General features: G+C 37.6%; 1 long non-coding RNA gene across 3 annotated transcripts in view; it reads right to left on the bottom strand.

Annotated features, from left to right (window-relative positions):
* Window positions 1–2145: 2145 nt before the first annotated feature.
* The window catches only part of LOC141728742 (uncharacterized), a 43261-nt gene continuing 35615 nt past the window's right edge, over window positions 2146–9791 (bottom strand). Inside the window, exons 4-5 of one of the 3 annotated variants that reach the window (XR_012579893.1) lie at window positions 7553–7784; window positions 2146–4843 (exon numbers count right to left, since the gene is read on the bottom strand). This is a non-coding gene — a long non-coding RNA (uncharacterized LOC141728742). The remainder of the gene's footprint in view (window positions 4844–7552; window positions 7785–9791) is intronic. The other 2 variants (XR_012579892.1, XR_012579891.1) reach the window with 2 other exon arrangements.

Below are 9791 nucleotides of genomic sequence, written 5' to 3'. Positions count from 1 at the left end.
GGGAGCCTTCAGAAACACAGAGGCTTTCTGATTGTGTGGGTGTCTTGAGATCCTTTAAAAGAAGGCAAAATATTATAATTTAGTATTGGAAAAACTTCCAGATAATCAAGTCTAGCTCAATTCCTAACAATGTCCCCAAGTGCCACACCTATGCATCTTTTAACTACCTCCAGGGAAGAGGATTCCACCACTTCCCTGGGCATCCTGATCCAGTTCCTGATGATCCTTGTAGTGAATATTTTTTTTTCCTAATTTCCAAACTAAACCTCCCCTGCTGCAACTTGAGGCTGTATCCCCTTGTCCTATCACTTGTTAGTTACTGGAAGAGATCTACCCCCAACTCACAACAACCTGTTTTCAGAAAGAAGTATCACAGGATGATTTCTGTGACACTTCTCTACAATTTAAAATACTTTTTTAGGAAAGATTTCAAAACATTTGGAGAAGTTCAAATGCTTCTCTGTGCTGGTGTTTTGTCTCACTGCCAGCATCTGATCACACTCAGCAGCTTCATGTGCCTATGGGGAAAACTGCAGTGTTGTAGTACATGTGTTACAGGAAGAATTCCTCAATATGACCACACTTATGTTGTACTGGGTTCAAATTCAGCACCTGATACAATATAAATATAAAATAACTGTAGCTCTGCATATAAATGGAATATAATTCAGTCTTTCATAGCTTTATGAAAGACACTTTGAATTATATTTTTGATGAATCAGAACCTTTTAAATGTCTGAACAAGGTCATAAGCTGCATCTTGGAGTTATTTACCACTTTCTTTTGACTGAAAGGAGGGATTAAATAGTCAATTATTCAGCTAACTGCACAAATGTGTCTAGTGACATGGTAGGTATTCTGGAGAATCCAAGATGTCTGTGTAGGACCAATATATGGCACCAAATCTTCAGGAGAGTTTGCCTTTTTGGTCTGGCAGCTAGAGACAGCATGGATTTGTGAGGGCATTTCAACTGACACTGTATTCCTGTTTTCAGATATATGAGTGAAGCCCTAGATGACTAGCTCAGAAGAGAGAACCTATGCTTTTGGTTTTCATCTGTACAACTGGGGAAAAAAATTGGCTTCTATACAGGAGTGTTGTGAAGACAGTTACTAAAATGTATTTCTCCCCTCATGCTTCCTTTATATCCCTCAAAGTTGGCTGAGTCTTGAACACAGAAATTTGTACTATTTATGAGTTGCTACTCAGTAGCCCAGCCAGAGAGTTAATCAACCAAAGGAAAAGAGACTTGGCTGCACAGTCTATGTAGTTTCTAGATTTGCCTTAAGTTGTAGTAGTTCTGGAAGGGCACTATTATGGAGAGTTCAATACCAACACTGGCATTCAGAACTTTGGGTTTATGAATCAGATAAGGTACTTGAAAAGCACTCTGATTTTTTTCAGTAAGTACTTGGGAACTGATTCAAAATGAAAGCTTCTAAAATCACCTCTATTCCCAATTTTCCAAATTAAAAACTTGAAGAACAGTCACAGCTTTTCTGAAAGAAATCTCTTTAGAAGGAGAGATTGTTCCCCTTCCTTGATAATTAGAGTAAATTACTTGAGAATAGAGTATTCAGCATTTTTACGTCTTCTCTTCAACGAGCTTCAGAACTTGAATGCTTTAAATCCTCACTATAAAGCACCTCTTGATGCTGTTTTAACCAAAACAGTTTATTCACTCTGTTTTAAAATAAAAGAACACTTATGTTCTAGTCTATTCTTAGGTTTAAATAACAGAAAATTGATTGCACAGAAGACAACCAAATTTTTTTTCAAAAGATAGAGAAAACCAGGCATAGTAGCTTCTAGTATCTCTGCATGATGTGTCTCACATTCACACATGGATAAACACACTGTGAATTAAATGGAAAAAAAATATATGTCTGGTGAAACCTGCCTTTTTTTACATATGCTCAACTATCATGTGAGAAGCAGGATTCATCATCTCATGACTAGGATCCAAATTCAGTAGGCAATATATAAATTTCAGTATGTGGTCTGGGTGTATAAACTCCTGCTACTGCCAGAGCTGCTCAAGAGCTCAATGCAGTTGCCAGAAGTTCAACATTTGGTGTTAGTGTTGTTTGAAGTGTTCTACAGTATCCAAGGACTGGGAGATCATGGGATAAATCAGGTGTGAAGAGACCTCAGGTGGTCTCTGTTCCAACTTTCTGTTTATCTATGAGGTCATAGAGTCATTGGTGGGGTCCTTTTAGGTTTTTCTGGGTTATTTGTCTCACCAAGTTTTGAAAAACTCCACAAATAGAAACTATACCACCTGCCAGTAACTTGTCTCACTGTTGGCTGTCCTGATTAGAGAGGAAATTTTTATTGATAACCCACCTGAATCTTGCTCCCGTTCATTTGACACACACAACGCAGGAACTATAGGAAAACCCTGTTCTCAAGAAGACCTGGTTAGAGGTCATCCAAAAGGTTCTGCAGCCCCATGGACTGTCCTGGTTAGAGCTTGTCCACCTGTGACAGAAGCTCAGATGTGACATTTCCTGGGTCACCAGGGTGAAGGAGGAATTGAGAATGTGACTCCATGTTCTTAGAAGGCAAATTTATTATTTTATTGTATTATATTATATTAAAGAATGCTATAGTAAAACTATACTAAAGAATAGAGAAAGAATACTTACAGAAGGCTTAACAAGATACTAATGAAAAACTCATGACTCTCCAGAGCCTTGACACAGCTGGACTGTGATTGGTCATTAAGTCAAAACAATTCACATGAAACCAATCAAACAATGACCAGTTGGTAAACAATGCCCAAAGCACATTCCAAAGCAGCAAAACACAGGTAAAGCAATCAGATAATTATTGTTTTCATTTTTCTCTGATAATGATTGTTTTCATTTTTCTCTGAGGCTTCTCAGCTTCCCAGGAGAAGAAATCCTGGCGAAGGGATTTTTCAGAAAATATGACAGTGACACTCAGACACTTACTCCACACCTAGAAATGTAGGGGTGGAATTCCACGACCCAAAATTTATTGCCCCAAATATCTGCTTTTCCAAATGGAAGAGTTCTGTTATTCTTTAAGTCTGATGGAACATTTGCCCATCTCTTGTAGAAGCTGGAATGATCTGGGATATCTCAAGGAACAGTGACAGTCTAAGTATAGGTAACTGAAATCACCTGATGTAGAATCCCCAAAGAGATTCATTTGATACCTTTCTTCATACTACTTGAAGGGAGCTCTGTATTATTCCATTTTTGACAGCCAATCACACGTTAGTCCTTTATTAGTCTCACAGGCTTCCCATATGAAGACATCAGACTGTGAAATGATTTTCCAAGAATTCTCAAAAATAAGAGAAAAATTAGGAGGTTTACCCCCAAACTTATTTACCAGTATCTTTTAGTCGCATAGGAGAGGAAGATTTGCATGCAGCTGAGAACGACCATTCAACACTGAAATAATTCCAAAGCTTTCAATTAGAATATGGTCCTAAATGATAAGATTTTAATTCTTCTACCACACTGATGGATAAAGTATGAAAATGTTAGAAAAGGGTATCCAGGAAAGTGAATTGAACTATTCTTTTTTTTTTTTATAGAAATAAATCTTTTATTTGCAAGTCACAAATATCTTTTCTGTTCACTTCTAGACATGAAGCACTATAAATGCCAATTTATTTTTCACTGTGAGGTTAGTCTTTGGAGTAATGGAAAATAATTTTCCATTTCTTTAATGAATAAATCATTGTGGGAGGCTCTGCATGATAGTTTGATCCTGCATAGCTATTTCTTCTGATTATTAGCAGAATTTTACATTTAAATTCCTGAAACATTATTAACTCATAATCATTTGCTTTCAGACCTTTCTTGTAACTTTGCTCTTTCATTTATTCCTTTTCACTGAGGTAATAGGGAATTACTTTGTTTAATGATTCTCTAAAGATCCAAGAAGGCTAAATATCAGAAAAAGGCAATTTTATTTCACAAATAATATTGCATTCACCAATATAATTAAATTGTAATGTTTTCTTCAGTAGGCCATGTCCCTAGCAATGGGGTATGCAACACCCTAATCCAGAGGCAATTTTGGCAAAATGAGCTTGTCCTTTCCCAGAGCTAAGTATCAGTTAATGGAAAATCATCAAATAGATAGTTTATACTCTGAGAGAATATTTAACGTCACAAGAAAAAGAGAGAAGAACTCCTTTGGAGCAAAATTCTCCTTGAGTTCTTCTCCCATGGGCAGTTAAACTGTTGAATCCTTTGAAGGTATTCTTAAATGTAAAAAGCTGATGGCCTGGCCACTCTGAGGTGAGAGTCACCGACCCAACCCTTCTGTGACTGAGCCTTCAGGTTGTTCATGGCCCCTGAGCCCTGCAGTGGGTCTGCGTGTGCCCAGGTCTGGCCCATGGTGACAGTGGCAGAGAAGACAGCCCTGCAATAGGAATGTGACTTCCCAAAGCAGTGTGGTAGAGCATGGTTTAACAGGAGAGGTTTAACACAAACTGCAGAAGATCCCTCCAGTGCTCCCTTCCAGCCTCCCACAGGCTGGATTTATCCTTAGGAGTGAACTTCTCTGTATGCCCTTCTCACTCCACAGTCTATGTCCTTGAAGCTTTTACAGGCTTACCCCACGGAATTTCTCCCATCCTTGTCCACTCACCAAGAACTCCTTTGTTTTGATACTCAGGGTTTTGCAATCCTCCTTTGATTGTAGGTGCAGCCTCAGGAAAGGAAAGTTTTCTCAAATTGTCTTCCCCCTAATCAAAAGCTTTCTTGTTCTCTGTCAAGAGTTCAAATTTTGTCATTGTTTTGCCTTTCCTTCTCTGTCCTTTTACAAATTTTTTCTTGATTGAAGTAGCTGAAAATCCTTCCAAACAAAACCAAGAAAAACCTTGAGTTTGCATAGTAACAGCCTGTGAGTTTATTCAGTGTTGTATTTTGCCCTGAAATTAACAGAGATCCCCCTGGACTTCTGCATGTATGTCAAATTAATGCATTTAAATCTGTGACAAGAAATACACAGCCATGCAAATGGAGGAACAAATGAACTTGAAATTTTGGTGTGTGTTCCCTGCTCTATGGATCCACAGGCAGAGTCAATTGCAGTTTACAATATCTGTGGTTGATAACTGCAGCCTGGAAATTTATGAGCAATCTGAAAAAGATGAGGATGTGCTGCTGTACCACTCCAGCCTATACCAGCAGCATAGCACTTCTTCCAGTGGAGGAAAATATTACCCAAATCACAGCTAAGCCAAACAGCTTGAACTGGCAAATAATAAGTATTTCATAGGAACCTCAGGGTATGGCATACATGTAGTGTCATAAACAGTCCAAGGATGTTCTGCTTGCATACAGTGTATTTCTATTCCCTGCAGCTTTTATAGTGAAGTTTCCAAGTTGTGCATAAGCAGCAGTATAATAGGATCCCTATTTATTTCTCCTTCAGGAATGCTGTGTGTATTTACTTGCTCATATTCCTTCTATTTCTCCCAGTAGCTTTGCTAGAAAACAAGTATTCTCTGATAATTTGCCTTTCTATCTGTTTATTTTAGCAAGCAGATTTGACATTTTTTTATTTTATCAACTGATAAGTTTCCTTTATTTTGTTCTGACATTTTGCTTCCCTTCTTCACGACAAGAGTATAATAGATGCAGACTCTGAAAAAAGGTATCAGGGATGTTTTCTGTGTGTCCTTTATTAGTAAAATGTCTCAGTCTAGGAAGAAGGATGGTTTTATGGACTTTAATTCAGATAATTGGATCCAATATTTGGTTCTGCTAAATGCCTCTTATTGGTGTTCAGAGCCAAATTTGGAAATATGAAGCTACTGCAGATAGACCCAAACCCTCAAAATTTCTCAGAAAGGCTGTCAGTTCACATTATTCTGTCCAAGGCCAGGCTCTGAATGCTGCATTATCCTGATAAAGTTGCTGCTCATTTTGATCCCTAAAGAACTAAATTCCATGGTTGTTCTCATGTGTTTTCAGGATTACTCAGAGGACTGTTTTATTTTTTTAAGAGCCCTCGAATCCTGTCAGCCAAAGAGGGTCACTTCTTTCACTCTTTCAGTTATTTACCTTCTAAATTTTCTGTTTCTGACTACCTCACTAAGTAGCTTCAAAGTTTGTAAACAGAAATGTGAATAAAATAATCAAATTGCCAAATATTGGAGGTTATTCAAAGTTAGTGAGTTTTGGTTTTTTCTCTCTGCATTTCCCTGAAGTCTCTATGGAGGTAAAACCCCAGACTTTAATCTCATTTGTAGTCTTGTCACCCACCAGCTCTAGATGAGGCGCACATTATTTGAGCCTCCTTTCACATCTTAATTCTCTCTCAGTTAGAGGAGTATTCATTGTGGTCAGTGACAGGGATAAGGGCAAGAAAAGAATCTGAGTAGAAGTGGAAGTAGGTGAGATAATGAGGCACTATTTAATCCTTCAATATCATCTTTCAAGAGTAAACAACAATTTTTCTTATATTCCAAGATGGAAATGAAGCCACACTATGGCCTCTGGGTAGTTTCTTTATTTGCAATAGTCGATATAAGTTCAACCAACCAGCAGTACATCCAAATTGAGCTTTTACTTGTGATTTCATCTGAGCAAAAAGCGTCTTGAAAAATTTCAAGGCAAGCAACCAGCCAAAAATTTCACCCTTTTCCAAAAGGATTGGAAGCACAGCTTCTGACAAATCACTCTTTTCAGCATTCTTTCCATTACTTTCTAAAGCAAGCTTTTCACAAAGGAGAAAGGCTTGCCACAAAAATGAGGGTGTAATGTGTATTGGATATGTTTGAATACAAGTATGACAGAAGTATTGTGGTTTTTATTGATTTTTGACTTGTTAGTAAATGCTTCTGAATAAACAAAAATTTCTTACATTTTGGAAAAAAAAACACTTGTCATAGCTCAGTAAGTCACTTAAAAAAGAAATCAAAGGAAAAGGAAGTAAATGTAGTAAATGTAACTGTGCAATTTCCTGGGAAAGAGGGATTAATTGGAACCTGAGAGATCTGTAAGTGATATTTCTGGATGCTGTTGTACACCTTTGACAAAAAGGGCCTCATCCCTGTGCTCTCAGGACCTTCAGGAGCTGGCCCTTGAGAATCTGATGAAAACAGCCTCTTTCCTCACTTGCTAGGCCAATGCATGAAACTCCTGTGAAGGTTTGAGAGAAAAGAGAAAATAATGTCTCTTTTGCAATCTCTTATGAGTTCTTGGGAAATGTTTCTGTAGGCTTCTTCACAGCAGAGGTTTTCGGATGCTGGAATCCATCTCTTTTCCATGAGCCCTAAGCCATGTGTCTAAGCTGCAGAGGAGAGGAGGAATTTCAGACACTCCACTATATTAAGCAGCTTTACAGTCAGCTCCCAGGGCTATCTGCTACACTGCATGGATTACTCTGCTGTGGCCAACACTTCCCAGGCACTGGGACCTTTTCTAAATTCCATGTAAATCCACCTGCCTTGTGTTTCCTCTTGGCCAGATGTGCACTATTAGAGCACATAGCTAGTAAGAATCATGAGGATGTTGCTGGAAATTGGGTCAGAAAAACGTGAGCTAAGGTGCTTACCATGGGAGTTCCAGCTTCCATTTTGGGAACCAGACATAGGAAAATAAATGTCTAGGCACTTCAGTCATTTATTAAAGCAAGCATGAGACCTCTGTGGTGAAAGTTGCCAGAGAACTGTAGTTCGAAGTGTAAGACATCCTTCAAAGATGTAGATTTTTTTTTCCCATCACTAATAATTCATCCAGATGAAGATCTCTTTTAAGTTCTCTGCAGCTATTTCATGGCTTCTCAGCTACAAAAACAAGCAGCAAATCAAAACCAGCACTATTTTGAAAATTGACAGTTAGAAAAACTGATGAAAGATAATGTAGTAGCAGCAATGAATCAGATTAATATGGACAACATGGGGAACATTCCACCTACGCAGGGAGCAGTGCCTGATATCAGAGGGCTCTTTCATCTGTGATAACAAGACCCAGTGGCTGAGAGCCAAACCTTCAAACTGGAAATGAGATGCAATTTTTTATCAGGAACATATTTAACCACTTGAATCATTTACTAATAGACATAGCATATATGCCTTCCTCCACCAGCCTTTAAATCATAGGTGATTCTCACCCAAAATGAAAATCAAGTGAGTTTGCAATGAACTGAAACTCATCTGGATGATTAAAACACTTCCTGGGTAAAATCTAGCCCTGAGTTACGAAGATGCTCAAATTGATAATGGCCTTAAAAAAATTAATTTCTGTATAAGCGAGGAAGCAGCTAAAGGAAATTTGTGCTTTGGGAAGCCAGACTTTAGTCTGACTATTTTTTGGTGAATTTTAAGAGCCTGAATATTGTAGAAAACCTACACTGTTCTGGAGTTAAGTGATTTTTCATAAAACAGAACTGTTAAGCATTTGAATTTTAATACTTTGGATGGACTGTATTTCTTCCCAGGAAACACTGTTTTTAAAGTATATCTTTGTGTTAGACAGTAATTTCTTTTTTTTTTTTTTTTTTTTTTTTTTTTGCTGTGCAAAACATTTCTTCTTCTATTCTCAAGTTTTGTTTATCAACAATAAATCCTGAATCTTTGGACTCTTGCCCAGGTATTCACACCAGATAATAAATTAAAACATTTTTTACCTGTGAGAAGAAATCAACCACCTCTTTGAGATGAAAGAGAACTAAATCCACCTATATTTCTGTGGAGTTGGATAAATTGTTGTATCTCAAACAGATAACTGTACCAAGTTTCATAAGCTAGATTTGTAAAAGGCACTAAAAGACCAGGATCTAGCAATGAATAATAAAAAAAACTTTTCTTACTCTCATTAATATTAAAACATGCCTTTTCTTCTGCTACATGACCATTTTATACTAATCATTTCTTCTTAGTGGTCTTTCCAGGATGTCTTCACATCATTTGCATTCAAATTTGTCCAATAGACCATGAAGAACTGACTCCTTTATGGATGTTATTTGCTGCTGGAAAAAAACTTGCTAATTGGAAAACTGCTGTGCATTATGTCCTTCCTAAACAGATTGATCAGGGAGGTGTCACCTCACACTCTGCCACAGACTGTAACGCAGACATAACTATTGAAACTACTTCAATATCCAGGCACTGTATAATTTAATCACACTCAAAGGATTTCCATAATTGTATCCACAAACATTACTGCAAGATCAGCTTTCTGCTCCACAGGTTTCAATTAGGATGTGCAACACACCAATGCATTAAAAAAAAAAACCAAAAACAAACAGAATGCTGCTATTCCTCTCATCTTCAGGAGGTTTTTATACAAATATTAAGCAAGTGAGCACTGCCACTTCTCACTTTCTAAGTAGTTCCTTTTATAATGTTCCTCTCTCCTGCACTTCATGTCATCCCTGTAATTTCTTGCACTTTGCTAAAGGCATGAGGAGAACAGAATTTTACTGGAGATTGCTAATGAAATATGGAGTCATTCACTGCTAAGCTACACATAAAATATCCGGCCAACATTGTTCACAGAGCAAAGATGTATCTCCTGTCTGCTGGCTGTTCAGAAAGCTGTTTAAAAACCACACTTGGTTTCAGTCTGCTTCCTACCAAGTCAGGGGAATTAACTGACTGAGACACAAGCAAATTAAAGACATTTTCAGAACTGAATGGCCAAACATCTGAAAATCAAATTGCTTTCTGAATGGTGACTTTGGATCAAGGTGCTAAGATTTTGATATCTCAGTCTGAAAAATGTGGACGAAAAATCTCAAATGTCATGATATCTTGGCACGTCTTGGAAAAATGAAAATGGAAAGGACTATG

The sequence above is a fragment of the Zonotrichia albicollis genome, chromosome 4 (assembly GCF_047830755.1).
Source record: "Zonotrichia albicollis isolate bZonAlb1 chromosome 4, bZonAlb1.hap1, whole genome shotgun sequence".
NCBI classification, from domain to species: Eukaryota; Metazoa; Chordata; class Aves; order Passeriformes; family Passerellidae; genus Zonotrichia; species Zonotrichia albicollis.
The sequence above is the reverse complement of the archived record's forward strand: the minus strand, read 5'-3'. Positions and strand labels throughout refer to the sequence as shown.